At 48.1% G+C, this 17,007-nt stretch overlaps 1 protein-coding gene across 8 annotated transcripts in view; it reads right to left on the reverse strand.

Annotated features, from left to right (window-relative positions):
- The window catches only part of LOC146780096 (P2Y purinoceptor 4-like), a 229,659-nt gene that overhangs the window by 99,463 nt on the left and 113,189 nt on the right, over positions 1–17,007 (reverse strand). Inside the window, exon 1 of one of the 8 annotated variants that reach the window (XM_085639820.1) lies at positions 8,310–8,443. The exons of 6 other annotated variants lie outside the window; for them this stretch is intronic. The gene's annotated coding sequence lies outside the window, so the exon portion shown is untranslated. Of the gene's footprint in view, positions 1–7,643; positions 7,726–8,309; positions 8,444–17,007 lie in introns of those variants that run through there. One more of the 8 variants, XM_085639822.1, reaches the window with a different exon arrangement.

Consider the following 17,007-nt stretch of genomic DNA (forward strand, 5'->3'; position numbering starts at 1 on the left):
GTAGCAATGTGTATGGTCACAGTGTAGCAATGTGTAAGGTCACAGTGTAGCAATGTGTAAGGTCACAGTGTAGCAATGTGTAAGGTCACAGTGTAGCACTGTGTAAGGTCACAGTGTAGCAATGTGGAAGGTCACAGTATAGCAATGTGGAGGGTCACAGTGTAGCAACGTGGAAGGTCAGAGTGAAGCAACGTGTAAAATCACAGTGTAGCAATGTGTAAAATCGCAGTGTAGCAACCTGTAAAATCGCAGTATAGCACTGTGTAAGATCGCAGTGTAGCAACGTGTAAGGTGACAGTGTAGCATAATGTAACAATGCAGTGTAGCAACGTGTTAGATCGCATTGTAGCAATGTGGAAGGTCACAGTGTAGCACTGTGTAAAATCGCAGTGTAGGAACATGTAAATTTGCAGTGTCGCAACGTGTAAAATCACAGTGTAGCAACATGTAAGGTAACAGTGTAGCAAAGTGTAAGGTCACAGTGTAGCAACGTGTAAACTCACAGTGTAGCAATGTGTAAGGTCACAGTGTAGCAACATGTAAAATCACAGTGTAGCAACGTGTAAAATCACAGAGTAGCACTGTGTAAGAACACAGTGTAGAAATGTGTATGGTCACAGTGTAGCAATGTGTAAGGTCACAGTGTAGCACTGTGTAAGGTCACAGTGTAGCAATGTGGAAGGTCACAGTATAGCAATGTGGAAGGTCACAGTATAGCAATGTGGAAGGTCACAGTGTAGCAACGTGGAAGGTCAGAGTGTAGCAACGTGTAAGATCGCAGTGTAGCAACGTGTAAGGTGACAGTGTAGCATAATGTAAGAATGCAGTGTAGCAACGTGTAAGATCGCATTGTAGCAATGTGGAAGGTCACAGTGTAGCACTGTGTAAAATCGCAGTGTAGCAACATGTAAGGTCACAGTGTAGCAAAGTGTAAGGTCACAGTGTAGCAACGTGTAAACTCACAGTGTAGCAATGTGTAAGGTCACAGTGTAGCAATGTGGAAGGTCACAGTGTAGCAACGTGGAAGGTCACAGTGTAGCAACGTGGAAGGTCACAGTCTAGCACTGTGTTATGTCACAGTCTAGCACTGTGGAAGGTCACAGTGTAGCAACGTGGAAGGTCACAGTGTAGCAACGTGGAAGGTCACAGTGTAGCAACGTGGAAGGTCACAGTGTAGCAACGTGGAAGGTCACAGTGTAGCAACGTGGAAGGTCACAGTGTAGCAACGTGGAAGGTCACAGTGTAGCAACGTGGAAGGTCACAGTGTAGCAACGTGGAAGGTCACAGTGTAGCAACGTGGAAGGTCACAGTGTAGCAACGTGTAAAATCGCAGTGTAGCAACCTGTAAAATCGCAGTGTTGCAACGTGTAAGATCGCAGTGTTGCAACGTGTAAGATCGCAGTGTTGCAACGTGTAAGATCGCAGTGTTGCAACGTGTAAGATCGCAGTGTTGCAACGTGTAAGATCGCAGTGTTGCAACGTGTGAAATCACAGTGTAGCACTGTGTAACATCACAGTGTAGCACTGTGTAAGATCACAGTGTAACAATGTGTAAGGTCACAGTGTAGCAATGTGTAAGGTCACAGTGTAGCAATGTGTAAGGTCACAGTGTAGCACTGTGTAATGTCACAGTGTAGCAATGTGGAAGGTCACAGTGTAGCAACGTGGAAGGTCACAGTGTAGCAACGTGGAAGGTCACAGTGTAGCAACGTGGAAGGTCACAGTGTAGCAACGTGGAAGGTCACAGTGTAGCAACGTGGAAGGTCACAGTGTAGCAACGTGGAAGGTCACAGTGTAGCAACCTGTAAATTCGCAGTGTAGCACTGTGTAATTTTGCAGTGTAGCAACGTGTAAGGTGACAGTGTAGAAATGTCTAAGATCGCAGTGTAGCGCTGGGTAAGATCGCAGTGTAGCGCTGGGTAAGATCGCAGTGTAGCGCTGGGTAAGATCGCAGTGTAGCGCTGGGTAAGATCGCAGTGTAGCGCTGGGTAAGATCGCAGTGTAGCGCAGGGTAAGATCGCAGTGTAGCGCTGGGTAAGATCGCAGTGTAGCGCTGGGTAAGATCGCAGTGTAGCGCTGGGTAAGATCGCAGTGTAGCGCTGGGTAAGATCGCAGTGTAGCGCTGGGTAAGATCGCAGTGTAGCGCTGGGTAAGATCGCAGTGTAGCGCTGGGTAAGATTGCAGTGTACCAATGTGTAAGATCGTAGTGTTGCACTGTGATAGATCGCAGTGTAGCACTGTGATAGATCGCAGTGTAGCACTGTGATAGATCGCAGTGTAGCACTGTGATAGATCGCAGTGTAGCACTGTGATAGATCGCAGTGTAGCACTGTGATAGATCGCAGTGTAGCACTGTGATAGATCGCAGTGTAGCACTGTGATAGATCGCAGTGTAGCACTGTGATAGATCGCAGTGTAGCACTGTGTTAGATCGCAGTGTAGCAATGTGTTAGATCGCAGTGTAGCAATGTGTAAGGTCACAGTGTAGCAATGTGTAAGGTCACAGTGTAGCAATGTGGAAGGTCACAGTGTAGCAATGTGGAAGGTCACAGTGTAGCAATGTGGAAGGTCACAGTGTAGCAATGTGGAAGGTCACCGTGTAGCAACGTGGAAGGTCACCGTGTAGCAACGTGGAAGGTCACTGTGTAGCAACGTGGAAGGTCACAGTGTAGCAACGTGGAAGGTCACAGTGTAGCAACGATGGAGGTCACAGTGTAGCAACGATGGAGGTCACAGTGTAGCAACGTGGAAGGTCACAGTGTAGCAATGTGTAAAATCGCAGTGTAGCAATGTGTAAAATCAGTGTAGCACTGTGTAAGATCACAGTGTAGCAACGTGTAAAATCACAGTGTAGAACTGTGTAAGATCACAATGTAGCAATGTGTAAGGTCACAGTGTAGCAACGTGGAAGGTCACAGTGTAGCAACGTGGAAGGTCACAGTGTAGCAACGTGGAAGGTCACAGTGTAGCAACGTGGAAGGTCACAGTGTAGCAATGTGTAAGGCCACAGTGTAGCAACATGTTAGTTCGCAGTGTAGCAACATGTAAGGTCACAGTGTAGAACTGTGAAACACCACAGTGTAGCACTGTGTAAGATCGCAGTGTAGCACTGTGTAACATCACAATGTAGCAATGTGTAAGATCACAGTGTAGCAATGTGTAAGGCCACAGTGTAGCAATGTGTAAGGCCACAGTGTAGCAACATGTTAGTTCGCAGTGTAGCAACGTGTAAGGTCACAGTGTAGAACTGTGAAACATCACAGTGTAGCAATGTGTAAGGTCACAGTGTAGCAAGGTGTAAGGTCACAGTGTAGCAAGGTGTAAGGTCACAGTGTAGCAACGTGGAAGGTCACAGTGTAGCAACGTGGAAGGTCAGTGTAGCAACGTGGAAGGTCACAGTGCAGCAACGTGGAAGGTCACAGTGCAGCAACATGGAAGGTCACAGTGCAGCAACGTGGAAGGTCACAGTGTAGCAACGTGGAAGGTCACAGTGTAGCAACGTGGAAGGTCACAGTGCAGCAACGTGGAAGGTCACAGCGTAGCAACGTGGAAGGTCACAGTGTAGCAACATGTAAAATCACAGTGTAGCAATGTGTAGAATCGCAGTGTAGCAACCTGTAAAATCGCAGTGTAGCAATCTGTAAAATCGCAGTGTAGCAACGTGTAAAATCGCAGTGTAGCACTGTGTAAGATCGCAGTGTGGCAACATGTAAGGTGACAGTGTAGCATCATGTAAGAATTCAGTGTAGCAGCGTGTAAGAATTCAGTGTAGCAATCTGTAAAATCGCAGTGTAGCAACGTGTAAAATCGCAGTGTAGCACTGTGTAAGATCGCAGTGTAGCAACGTGTAAGGTGACAGTGTAGCATCATGTAAGAATTCAGTGTAGCAACGTGTAAGATCGCATTGTAGCAATGTGTAAGGTCACAGTGTAGCAACGTGGAAGGTCACAGTGTAGCAACGTGGAAGGTCACATTGTAGCAACGTGTAAAATCGCAGTGTAGCACTGTGTAAGATCGCAGTGTAGCACTGTGTAAGATCGCAGTGTAGCAACGTGTAAGGTGACAGTGTAGCATCATGTAAGAATTCAGTGTAGCAACGTGTAAGATCGCATTGTAGCAATGTGTAAGGTCACAGTGCAGCAACGTGTAAGGTCACAGTGCAGCAACGTGTAAGGTCACAGTGTAGCAACGTGTAAGGTCACAGTGTAGCAACGTGTAAGGTCACAGTGTAGCAACGTGTAAGATCACAGTGTAGCAACGTGTAAGGTCACAGTGTAGCAACGTGTAAGGTCACAGTGTAGCACTGTGTTAGATCGCAGTGTAGCAATGTGTAAGATCGCAGTGTAGCAATGTGTAAGATCGCAGTGTAGCACTGTGTAAGATCGCAGTGTAGCACTGTGTAAGATCGCAGTGTAGCACTGTGTAAGATCGCAGAGTAGCACTGTGTAAGATCGCAGAGTAGCACTGTGTAAGATCGCAGAGTAGCACTGTGTAAGATCGCAATGTAGCACTGTGGAAGATCGCAATGTAGCACTGTGGAAGATCGCAGTGTAGCACTGTGTAAGATCGCAGTGTAGCACCGTGTAAGGTCACAGTGTAGAACTGTGTAAAGTCACAGTATATCACTGTATAAAACTGCAGTGCAACACTGTATAAGTTCGCAGTGTGGCACCAAGATCACAGTGTAGCACTGAGTAAGTTCATAGTACAGCACTGAGTAAGAACGCAGTGTAGCACCAACATCACAGTATGCACTGAGTAGGATCACATGTAGCAATGAGTAAAATCACACTGTACCACTATGTAAGATCATAGTGTAGCAACGTGTAAAATCATAGTGTAGCAACGTGTAAAATCATAGTGTAGCAACGTGTGTGGTCAGAGTGTAGCAACGTGTAAGGTCACAGTGTAGCACTGTGTAAGATCACAGTGTGGAACGGTGTAAGATCACAGTGTAGCAACCTGTGAGGTCACAGTGTAGCAACATGTAAAATCACAGTGTAGCAATGTGCAAGGTGACAGTGTAAGAACATGTAAGATCACATTGTAGCAAAATGTAAGATCGCAGTGTAGCACTGTATAAGATCGCAGTGTAGCACCAAAATCATAGGGTAGCACTGAGTAGGATCACAGTGTAGCAATGAGTAAACTCACATTGTACCACTATGTAAGAACATAGTGTAGCAATGCGTAAGATCACAGTGTAGCAACATGTAAAAATCACAGTGTAGAAACATGTAAAATCACAGTGTAGCAATGTGTAAGGCCACAGTGTAGCAACATGTTAGTTCGCAGTGTAGCAACGTGTAAGGTCACAGTGTAGAAATATGAAAGATTGCAGTGTAGCACTATGTACGGTCGCAGTGTAGCATTGTTTAAGATCGTAGTGTAGCATCGAGTAAGATCGCAGTGTAGCACCGTGTAAGATCGCAGTGTAGCACCGTGTAAGATTGCAGTGTAGCACCGTGTAAGATCGCAGTGTAGCACCGTGTAAGATCGCAGTGTAGCACCGTGTAAGATCGCAGTGTAGCACCGTGTAAGATCGCAGTGTAGCACCGTGTAAGATCGCAGTGTAGCACCGTGTAAGATCGCAGTGTAGCACCGTGTAAGATCGCAGTGTAGCACCGAGTAAGATCGCAGTGTAGCACCGAGTAAGATTGCAGTGTAGCACTGTGTAAGATTGCAGTGTAGCAACGTGTAAGATCGCAGTGTAGCACCGTGTAAGATCGCAGTGTAGCACAGAGTAAGATCGCAGTGTAGCACCGAGTAAGATTGCAGTGTAGCACTGTGTAAGATTGCAGTGTAGCAACGTGTATGATCGCAGTGAAGCACTGAGTAAGATTGCATTGTAGCACTATGTAAGGTCGCAGTGGAGCATTGTTTAAGATTGTAGTGTAGCATCGAGTAAGATCACAGTGTAGCATCATGTAAGATCGCAGTGTAGCACCGAGTAAGATCGCATTGTAGCACCGAGTAAGATCGCAGTGTAGCACTATGTAAGGTCGCAGTGTAGCACTATGTAAGGTCGCAGTGTAGCACTGTGTAAGATCGTAGTGTAGCATCGAGTAAGATCGCAGTGTAGCATTGTTTAAGATCGTAGTGTAGCATCGAGTAAGATCGCAGTGTAGCACCGAGTAAGATCGCATTGTAGCACTATGTAAGGTCGCAGTGAGGCATTGTTTAAGATCGTAGTGTAGCATCGAGATTGCAGTGTAGCACCGAGTAAGAATTGCATTGTAGCACCGAGTAAGATCGCAGTGTAGCACTATGTAAGGTCGCAGTGTAGCACTGTGTAAGATCGTAGTGTAGCATCGAGTAAGATCGCAGTTTAGCACCGAGTAAGATCGCAGTGTAGCATCGTGTAAGATCGCAGTTTAACACCGAGTAAGATCGCAGTTTAGCACCGAGTAATATCGCAGTGTAGCACCGAGTAAGATCGCAGTGTAGCACCGAGTAAGATCGCATTATAGCACCCAGTAAGATCGCATTATAGCACCGAGTAAGATCGCATTATAGCACCGAGTAAGATCGCCAGTGTAGCACTATGTAAGGTCACAGTGTAGCACTGTGTAAGATCGTAGTGTAGCATCGAGTAAGATCGCAGTGGAGCATTGTTTAAGATCGTAGTGGAGCATTGTTTAAGATCGTAGTGTAGCATCGAGTAAGATCGTAGTGGAGCATTGTTTAAGATCGTAGTGTAGCATCGAGTCAGATCGCAGTGTAGCACCGGGTAAGATCGCAGTGTAGCACCGTGTAAGATCACAGTGTAGCAACTATAAGATCGTAGTACATTACTGTGTAAGGTCGCAGGGTAGCACCCATGTCAGAGAGCAGCATTAAATACATACTGAACGTGGATCATTCTGTGTTCAAAATAGCACATTCAGAGCCCACGGTGCGGTACAGGCTACTCTGAGTGTAGCTTCTTCTAAAGTTACTAAACTAGTAGATGTCGCGCTCCTTTCACTGTGTGTAGCGCCTCACAATGTACAGCACTGGGTAAAGTGTGCTTCTGTCTACGTTCAATGTGAGCATTGTCTAAACTCAGCGTCGCCCAACAGTGCCCCCCTGTTTAAACTCTCACACACAGGAGCGCTGTTTGTGTTCGCAGTGAAACACTGTCTAAACTTAGTGTGGTGCTGTCTAGAGCCACAGAGTAGCACTGTTTGAGGTCACAATATAGCACTATCTAAACTCACAGTGTAGGACTATTTAAGCTCACAAAACAGCGCTGTCTGAGCTCACTTAAAGTGTAAGCACTATGTGAGCTCACAATAGAGCGCTATCTGAGCTCACTCACGGCGTGGCACTACGTAAGCTCACAGCAGCGCGCTGTTTAAATTCTCTGTGTAGAGCTCAGTGGCAGTGTTTAAACTCACTCCTGTGATGGCGGCTCTCCTCACGTGGACCGGCTCACCTAAGCCAGTGACGTGCGAAGCCTTCCTGCCCTCTCCTGCGCCCTGCACTCATCTACCGTCCGCTCTCTTCTTGAGAGGCCCTCCAAGACCCACTCTTTACCCCACCCCCGTTCGTTTAATCCTTCGTTAGCTCCTTTCTCGGGTCTATTCTTCACTAAGGGCTACATTTCTCTGCCTGCGAGAGAGGGGGGGGGGGGGAAGAGGGGGGGGGGGGCAGTGTCTCACCCCTCCGGCCGCCTTGCCCCCGTCTTCTCACTCGGTGCCCGCTGCTCCTCCAGCCTCCAGTGCCTCTGCTCTCTCGACCAGTGGCGTAACACAAAATGATTTGACAACCTCCACCCCCCCCCCTCTCCCCCACCAACCATCTCGAACGTGCAAAGGCCCCCTGAGACTTCCATATCTCACAGATATTCATAGGCCTCGGGCTGAAGGCAGCAGGGCCCGCAGGAGCCGGCGACACGCTCCTGTCTCTAGACCCGCTCACTCCGACCATCTCTCCATCTGCCCCCCCTGGGCTGTCTCCTTCCCAGACCCTCTCATTCGCCAAGTTCACCCAAACCCCTTCTTCGTGGTCCCCGTCTGGACCCCAATCCCTCCACCACAGCTCCTCTCTGCAGGCCCCAGGCTCTACTGCTCAACACCCCGACCCTGCCTCAGCCACGCGCTGTGACGTGTAATGAAGACCTGGGTTGGTTTGGGGGATGGAGGGGCATCAAGAAGACACCCTGGAGCCTGCCCTATCACTATCTGCTCCACGTCTTTTCAAACAGCCCCTGCTCATTATAGGCCCCTCGATCTGACCCGGTCCTTGTTGCCCCCCCCCCCATTTAACGCGCCCCTCAAACGGCCATACTTGCTCCCCCTCCCGCGCCTCAGACGCCCCCAGCTCACCTTGCTGTTGCCGGGGGCTGCGGGACGTCCCGGCTTCCACTTCTCCCAGTCAGGAATTCTCAGGCGGTGGGAGGCCCCGGCTCCAGGTACCGCAGGCAGGTCACAGCCTGCACCAGGCAGACATCTTTAAAGCCAGCTGTCTGCGAGACATCCTGTGTGCCTGCTGTCTATGAAGCACATTGAGCCTGTTTCAGAGACGTGGCGAGTGTCTAGTGTCTGACAAGAATGCCTGCCGTCTGGAGCACGTCCTGAGACAACTCGAGAGACGCCCTGTGTGCCTGCTGTCTAAGAAGCACATTGAGACTGTCTCAGAGACGTGGCGAGTGTTTATTGTCTGACAAGACTGCCTGCCTTCTGGAGCACGTCCTGAGACTACCCGAGAGACGTCTGAAGAGCACCCCGAGACCGTCGCAGACATTCTGAATACCCGCTGTCTGGGACAGTCTACTCTGGGTCTTCTTATCTCTGATATCTCAAATGTCAAGTGCCTCCTCTTAGAGATGTTCTGGGACTGTCTCGCGAGCATCCACAGCGCCTACTGTTTGTTAACTTTTTTAAGGCTCTTTCAGAGACATACTTTGGCTGCAGTCTGAGAGACACCCTAAGATTGCCTTATTTATATCGGAATTGACAGCTGTCTGGCGGCCTCCCTGAGACTTTATTAGAGACTGTCCGAGTGACTGCTGTCTGAGAACCTCGAGATTCTTTCATAGACATCTCCAGGCGTCACCAGAGGCTGCTGTTTGGAAGCCATCAGGATAAGTGACTGACAGTCTGAGCGCCACTTGGAGGAATTGTCTGAGAGACATCCCAAGGGGCTGCTGTGTGAGAGACGTCCGGTTAGACCGCTGTCGTTGAGATACACTTTGGCATAATGAGAGGCTTTTAGATACTCCGAGACTGCTGCTGTCTGTGAGAGGCCACGTGCGACTGCTGTTTGTGAGAGGCCACGTGCGACTGCTGTCTGTGAGAGGCCACGTGCGACTGCTGTTTACCTGGTTCCCTAAAAAAGAGAGTCTCCTGGGCTACTGTCCGTGAACCCCCCTTAGGCCTTAGCACTGGTGTCTGTGAGACGGCCTGAGAGACTGCTATCTGGGAAGCATCATACAAGGTAAACACGTTCTGAGACAAGCGACAGAGGGGCGGGCGGGGTACCACGCTTCTTATCTTGAGGCCTGGAAGGAGGCGTACCCAGCTCCTCAGCCCCCCGCCCTCTCTTTCTTTAAATAGAGGTCAGGGTCTGACTCTGCACTGAGGGGTGGGGAGTGCACAATGACGTGTCTGAAAAACCCATTCTCTCCCGGTTACCATGACGAAGCAATGATGCACGACTCGCTGCACGTGTGCACATGAGCGCGCTGAAAACCACTCTGCCTGCCTCTTTCGAGGCTTTTAGGGCGCAGGACCCTAGCACAGAGGTCTTCAAACTTTTTTACTCTGAGCCCCCCCTAAGCAAAATGTTTTGAGGTCGGGCCCCCCTCCAAAATTTTATGACAAGGATTGGGGAAGGGGGAGGGACATGGCTGTGGGAGGGACATGGCTGCGTGGGGGTTTATGAGATTATTTCAGGAATAGTTTTTCTATAGCTTATGAATTGCACCAAATATGAGACTTCTAAAACAGCAAATGCATCAAACAAAAACAGATGTCCCAAACAAACTGCTCTCCATAATTGGGGTGTTGTGAGCCCCTCACACTCTTTGACCCCAATGCAACTATACCTGCTGCACTAATGATAACTGCAGCCCTGAATAGCAGGCTATCTCCTCTGTCTCTTTTACCTCTTCCCCAACATGATGGATCATCACCTCTGTCCTAATGCTTGAAAGGACAATAAGCTCTGATGCCCCTTTTTTTAAAGGTAGACAGTCATAATTGTGATGCAGTTGGCCCCCCAAATCCCTGGGCCCCAGTCCTGCTGCATCTGCTCCTTTATGATAACCAGCAGTGCCCACTTACACACTTGGTTGCAGTACCAGCTTCACTAATGAATGTCCCTTTTAAAAAAACAAAAACACTTATATTGTCCCCTTCTTTGGGGTATCTCTCTGAAGAAACGGTCTCTGGCCATTTGTAAACATAAAAATGAGTCTGCATACAGTGCTCCCTATTCTGGGCCTTCTCTTTGACAATATCTATGATTCTCGCTCCTTTCCTCTGTCTCCTAGACCATTACGGTGAGGCCCCAAGGATCGAGAGGATTAGGGCTCTGCATCTGAATGCAAGCCTGCTGGCCTTCTACCTGCCACCCCATGGACTCAGCTTTCAGAAAAAAACTGCCCCTGAATGGTTAATACTGACTTTGAGATGCCTCTGCCTGAAATTGAAGTGTGGGTGGTAGTGCAGAAAGTTAAAAAAGAAACCATGGAATTATAAGTTTCAGCAGCAGCAGCAGCGTTTTCCACATAATTATCAGTGTACTGCATTTGCTACATAATCTGCAGATTTCAACAAAAAAATCTTGATTCTAGTTCAAACGGAACAAAAGTTACTTAAAGCATGACAAAGTGTTCTGGAGCAGTGGAAGGCCCTTGCAAAGATTGACTGGTAATCTTGTAGTTGCTTACTGCTGTATTTGGGTGCTACACTGGTACTAATGAGGTGAAATATTTTCCCTGACAGCATGCTAACCACAAAATGTGGCTCATTGTGCCGCATAATTTACCTTTTCTTGCTGCATAATTTAGTCAAACCTGCTGCATAATGTTGTCCTCTTCTGCTGAATAATTCCAGTGGATCTGCTTAAAGCTTTATGGTGGCAAAGATCTATTCTTTTTAACATGTAATGTACAGGAGTTATCAGCTGGGATCTGGAATAGTGGAGACACTTACAACAATGTCTGCATTATATACAGTTTGATTACTTATTACTAAAAAGTATGCTTTGTAAGAATTTGTTTTATCTCAATCACTGCATCATTTTGCAGCAGCCTAGTTTAGAGTATGTAAATACTGTTTTATAATAATGACTTACATATCCACAGTGCTTTCTGCCACAGGCTGGGCCCTCATAGCACTTTAAACAGGGCCATTGGAATTATGTGGCAGGAGAAGGCCAAATTATGCAGCATGGTTGACTAAATTCTGCAGCAAGCAAAGGCGAATTATGCTGCATATTTTGTGATAGCATTACTGCACTATTTTGCTCTTTTTACACTTGTTAACATTGTCGTGGCCTTTATTGCCCCACATAAGTACCACATTAACACCTACATATAGCAATAAGCAACAGAAAGGTGACCAGTCAACCTTTAGAAAGGGCCTTCCACTGTGAGGTAAAATGTGTTGCTGCATGTTTTAATCTGCAAATTATGCAGCAGGCGATAGATTATGTGGCAAATGCGGGAAAACCATAACTATGCGCTGTGAGTGCAGGGTGAGCGTGAAAGTGAAGGGTGAGAATGAGGAGTGAGTTGTCTGAATGCAGGGTGAATTCCCAGACACTTGAAGTTAATCAGCAGGTTATTGATGGGGTGTAGGGTTTCAGATATAAATTAAACTATTGCTATTATGGAATTAATCAGGGAATCGAAGGTGAAGGAAATAAATAATGTGCTGATCCTGCAACAAACTTCCAGTCTTATGATTAGGGTTGCCAGCTCATTATTTTGATGTTGCAGATGGTACAAAATTAAACAGTCTCCTAAAGCCCTATTTTCAGCACTTATCTGTGCGCACTTCGAAAAGCAAATATAAAGCTGTTTTAAATGTGTTCTAAGGCTGCCTGAATGTTTCATGACTGAAAATAAAAGGAACAGACAGAAAGTCAAATTACAAATGAATACATACTTTTTTATTTAAGACCCTATTTAGTGTCAACGCAAGGTCTTTGCAGGCTTTCCTCTATTGGCAACCCTTTTTTATATTCCTTTTCATGAAATGCATTTTCACACTACAGCAGTAAATTTACAGTACAAATGTAAGGAATAGGCAGAGTCAGGGCCCAGGGGTTACTGGAAAAAGAAAAAAAACTAAGCCTCAGGAACCAGTTTCCAAAGTTATGCAAATGGTCTTTAAAGACCTGTGAAAAACTCAGGCGTGCTGGAGTCTTAATAAGACTCCAGACACTGCCCAGCCCAGCCCCCAGCAGCACACCCACTGACCTCTGGCCCCACCGCACTCTGTGGGCTTTGGAGTAAATGAAGACAGCCTGGAAATGCAGCAAATAAACATGGCTGCACTTCCAGGCCTCTTCATTTACATGTGCTTGCAGAGGCCTTTGCGCACCCCTGGGAACACATCCACGCCCCCCAGGGGGGCGCGCCCCACAGTTTGAAGACCTGTGCCCTAGCAGGATCCGTACAGAAACACACAGCACTCTGTATTTAGAAGTATTTTATTACATTCTTTGCACAGTTACTTAAAACCATTGCAATAAAAGCACATTCGATACAACCTTGGGAGCAGTTAAGGTAAAATCATTATTCATAAAAGGCGTTCTTATACAGTAGCCCTACTAAAAATAAAAACATTAAAATCGAAGTTGAGACGTATAGAGTGGATTAGTGTGTTAATAAAAACTCTAGGGCAAACCATAAAGTAGTCAGTTATTAGTTTTTGAAGGAACAGAAACTGGTTGGAAGGGACCGGACGAGGGAAAAGTAAGTCTTCCAGGATTCTCACATATTTTCCGCACCTTGCGAGCGTTTGTCTGTTCGGGTAAAACAAAGTGCTGACACCTCCAAGCATGTGTAGATGCCCTTTTCTTTTAGGTATAATGACTTTAGAAGAGATCTGGGGGCGTCAGAGGAAAGACGGCAGCATCGGAGGTGGAGCTACGATTCGGACCTATAGTTACATAGTCTACAGGCCCCCTCCCCGCCACATGGGGCCCATTGGTTTAAATCGATGATTCGCAGGCCTAGGAGGCGCATAAACATAATATTCCTGCATACCAGTGCGTTTAAGCTGTCTGAGAGGTATGGTTGTGGTAACCCTGGGAGATAAGAATCGTTCAAAACAGACAGAGTAGTTGAAGTTTTTAAAGACCGGAGATCCTGCCCGTACGAGATCTGTCTCGCCTGCTTGTTTATAGCCCTTTTCCAGACGGCGTAAGAAATTAAGTCTGATTTTAGGGCTGAATCTTCAATTTGTAGAGATCTTATGGCCTTTTCGATTTGTCAGTTCCATGGGTTCCCGGGACTCTTGAAGGTTTCTTTTAGGAGGGCTTTAAGGGTGCTGCCCCGGGTACCCTTATGTAGTATTTCAGTGTATCGGCCTCACATGTGAGAGATTGTCTTGAGAGGCCCAGCTCAAGTCGTAATCTTGCCCTGCGTGTGTATTTGGGGAGTTGAAAAATTAGTTGGTAAGTCACATTTTGGACACTATCAAAACTGGCCGCGCACGCTTCAGGGAAGGCCTGATGTCCATAGTTTAGGGCGGGAAGAAGGGTGGCTTTTATCACCTTTACACTGCACTCTGGTGGAGAAGACACCCCCTTCAATGTGTATTGTGTGACAGAGCACAAGACTTCTCTGCCACGGCTGCTGCCAAGTGTAGGGGGAAACTACTGCACTAAAAAGAAATGGGGTGTGGGGGCCTATCGGGTCGTACACACCAAACACCTCTGGCGAAAATGTCCACTTGGGGAGAGGCGTGGGGCAGGATCCTGAGATCTGAGCACATGGGTGGGTATTTGAGTATACTTTTAAAGTGCTCTGATACCAGCAAGGGTCATGTTCGTGTTATAAAAAAAATATTATATATCAGGCTCAAACTTCCTTTGTAGAACAAAAGAATAGACCGCACTCTCAATGAAGGTGGATTATACGGTTTTTATTTCCGTATACAGGCAAAAAGGACATGTTTCGGCTTCGCGCCTTTTTCGTACTGCATAACACTCACAGGAATAATTGCCATTTTTAATCAGTTCAACCAAGGAATGCTTCGTGGGGGAAAATACATCATTTCCGGCCAGCCTGTGAGTAACCATAGCAATCGCTGCACATAATGTTAAAGCTTACTCTGTGGATTAATGGCGGCCATCTTAAGTTGATGAATGGCTGTATGTCGATTTTTTAAGGCCAATGTTACAAATGCAATTCAACCCTGAATTGGTAGGTAAAGGCAATATTCATTAGAGCAGAATTATTTACAGTGTATATTTACAGTATGCAATATATATATATATATATATATATATATATATATATATATATATATATATAGCTGCCAAGTTTGCACCAAAAAGCCAAGTCACTCACAGGCGGGTGCTTTCGCGTGGTGGTGCCCCACGTTTCTCATAAATACGCTTCCCAACTTCGTCCTCGTCCTGTAACAAAGTCAAGCACTCCGAGGGGGGTTCGTATCAGCTCTTCTTTAATCAGCAAATAAACACAAGCATTTGCAATGCAATAGGTCTCGCATTTATAAGAGTTTGAGCTATTGGCATTGTAAAATTACAATGCCTTTTATTTATGTTTTGGTTTTAAAACAAATAAAAGGCATTGTCATTTACAATGTCAGTAGCATACACTCGCATAAAAGCAGTGTGTGGAGTGCAGCAGTGTGCGGCGTGCAGCAGTGTGCGGCGTGCAGCAGTGTGAGGTGAGCAGCAGTGTGCGGCGTGCAGCAGTGTGCGGCGTGCAGCAGTGTTTCGTGTAGCAGTGCGAGGCATGCAGCACTGTGACGTGCAGCGGCGTGCAGCAGTGTGCGGCGTGCAGCAGTGTGCGGCGTGCAGCAGTGTGAGGCATGCAGCACTGTGGCGTGCAGCGGCGTGCAGCGGTGTGCTGCGTGCAGCAGTGTCGTGCAGCATGCAGCAGTGAGTAATGCAGCAGTGTGCAACAGTGTGCTGGTTGCATCAGTGTGTGCCGTGAAGCAGTGTGTGGCATGCAGCAATGTTTTGTGCAGCAGTGTGTGGCGTGCAGCAGTGTGTGGCGTGCAGCAGTGTGTGGCGTGCAGCAGTGTGCGGCGTGCAGCAGTGTGTGGCAGTGTGTGGTGTGCAGCAGTGTGAGGCGTGCAGCAGTGTGTGGCGTGCAGCGGCATGCAGCAGTGTGTGGCGTGCAGCAGTGTGAGGCGTGCAGCAGTGTGAGGCGTGCAGCAGTGTGAGGCGTGCAGCAGTGCGAGGCGTGCAGCAGTGCGAGGCATGCAGCAGAGACACGTGGAGGGTGAGGAGAGACACGTGGAGGGTGAGGAGAGACACGTGTGGAGGGTGAGGAGGAGACACGTGTGGAGGGTGAGGAGGAGACACGTCTGGAGGGTGAGGAGGAGACACATGTGGAGGGTGAGGCGGAGGGTGAGGAGACACGTGTGGAGGGTGAGGAGAGACACGTGTGGAGGGTGAGGAGAGACACGTGTGGAGGGTGAGGAGAGACACCTGTGGAGCGTGAGGAGGAGACACCTGTGGAGGGTGAGGAGAGACACGTTTGGAGGGTGAGGAGAGATACGTTTGGAGGGTGAGGAGAGATACGTGTGGAGGGTGAGGAGAGACACGTGTGGAGGGTGAGGAGAGACACCTGTGGAGCGTGAGGAGGAGACATGTGGAGGGTGAGGAGGAGACACATGTGGAGGGTGAGGCGGAGGGTGAGGAGACACGTGTGGAGGGTGAGGAGAGACATGCGTGGAGGGTGAGGAGAGACGTGTGGAGGGTGAGGAGAGACACGTGTGGAGGGTGAGGAGAGACACGTGTGGAGGGTGAGGAGAAATGTGGAGGGTGAGGAGAGACACGTGGAGGGTGAGGAGAGACACACGTGGAGGGTGAGGTGGAGGGTGAGGAGAGAGACGTGTGGAGGGTGAGGAGAGACGTGTGGAGGGTGAGGAGAGACGTGTGGAGGGTGAGGAGAGACATGTGGAGGGTGAGGAGAGACACGTGTGGAGGGTGAGCAGAGACACGTGTGGAGGATGAGGAGAGACACGTGTGGAGGGTGAGGAGAGACACGTGTGGAGGGTGAGGAGAGACACGTGTGGAGGATGAGGAGAGACACGTGTGGAGGGTGAGGAGAGACACGTGGAGGGTGAGGAGAGACACGTGGAGGGTGAGGAGAGACACGTGTGGAGGGTGAGGAGAGACACGTGTGGAGGGTGAGGAGAGACACGTGTGGAGGGTGAGGAGAGACACGTGTGGAGGGTGAGGAGAGACCGAGGTGGAGGGTGAGGAGAGACCGAGGTGGAACATGTTGTGACCTTTTAAGTAACTTTTTATAGGTTTGTGTTAGGAACAATATTTGGGGGTTAAAATATGAAGTTCACGCAGCAGATGGATTATGTGGCAAGAGCGGAAAATCCATAATTACTCGAAAAAAAGCCATGGCCGCAGAATTGAATAATGCCAGTGGCCATGCCTTGGGGTAAAATTGCAGCACCATATTTACAGAGAGTTGCTCGCTAATGATGACATCATTCATGTTCACCCAGACAAAACGCTATTTCTGCAGCGTGGTGCCAAGGCAATCTAAACATGAGGGGCACCCTCCCATGCATATTTATATGCGCAGGCAAGGGCCTATGGTTATATCCAATGGTATGTTATTTTTTCACAGGCATTAGTTGTAATAACTCGTGCAGATTTCTTTTTGCCTATTGTTTGACTCTGCTGCCAGATCCAACAGTGACCTGCTGGGCCACGCAACGCCATTGCCGACACGCCATTACCGCTATTGCCGCCACCGCCAAGAGTCCAGGGGTCAACACAGGACACACTATCTTCCGCGTCGCCGCCCCGGGACTGCAACTCCCGGCAGCCTCAGCGGCGGCGCGACGA

The sequence above is a fragment of the Triturus cristatus genome, chromosome 12 (genome assembly GCF_964204655.1).
Source record: "Triturus cristatus chromosome 12, aTriCri1.1, whole genome shotgun sequence".
In the NCBI taxonomy this organism is placed as follows: Eukaryota; Metazoa; Chordata; class Amphibia; order Caudata; family Salamandridae; genus Triturus; species Triturus cristatus.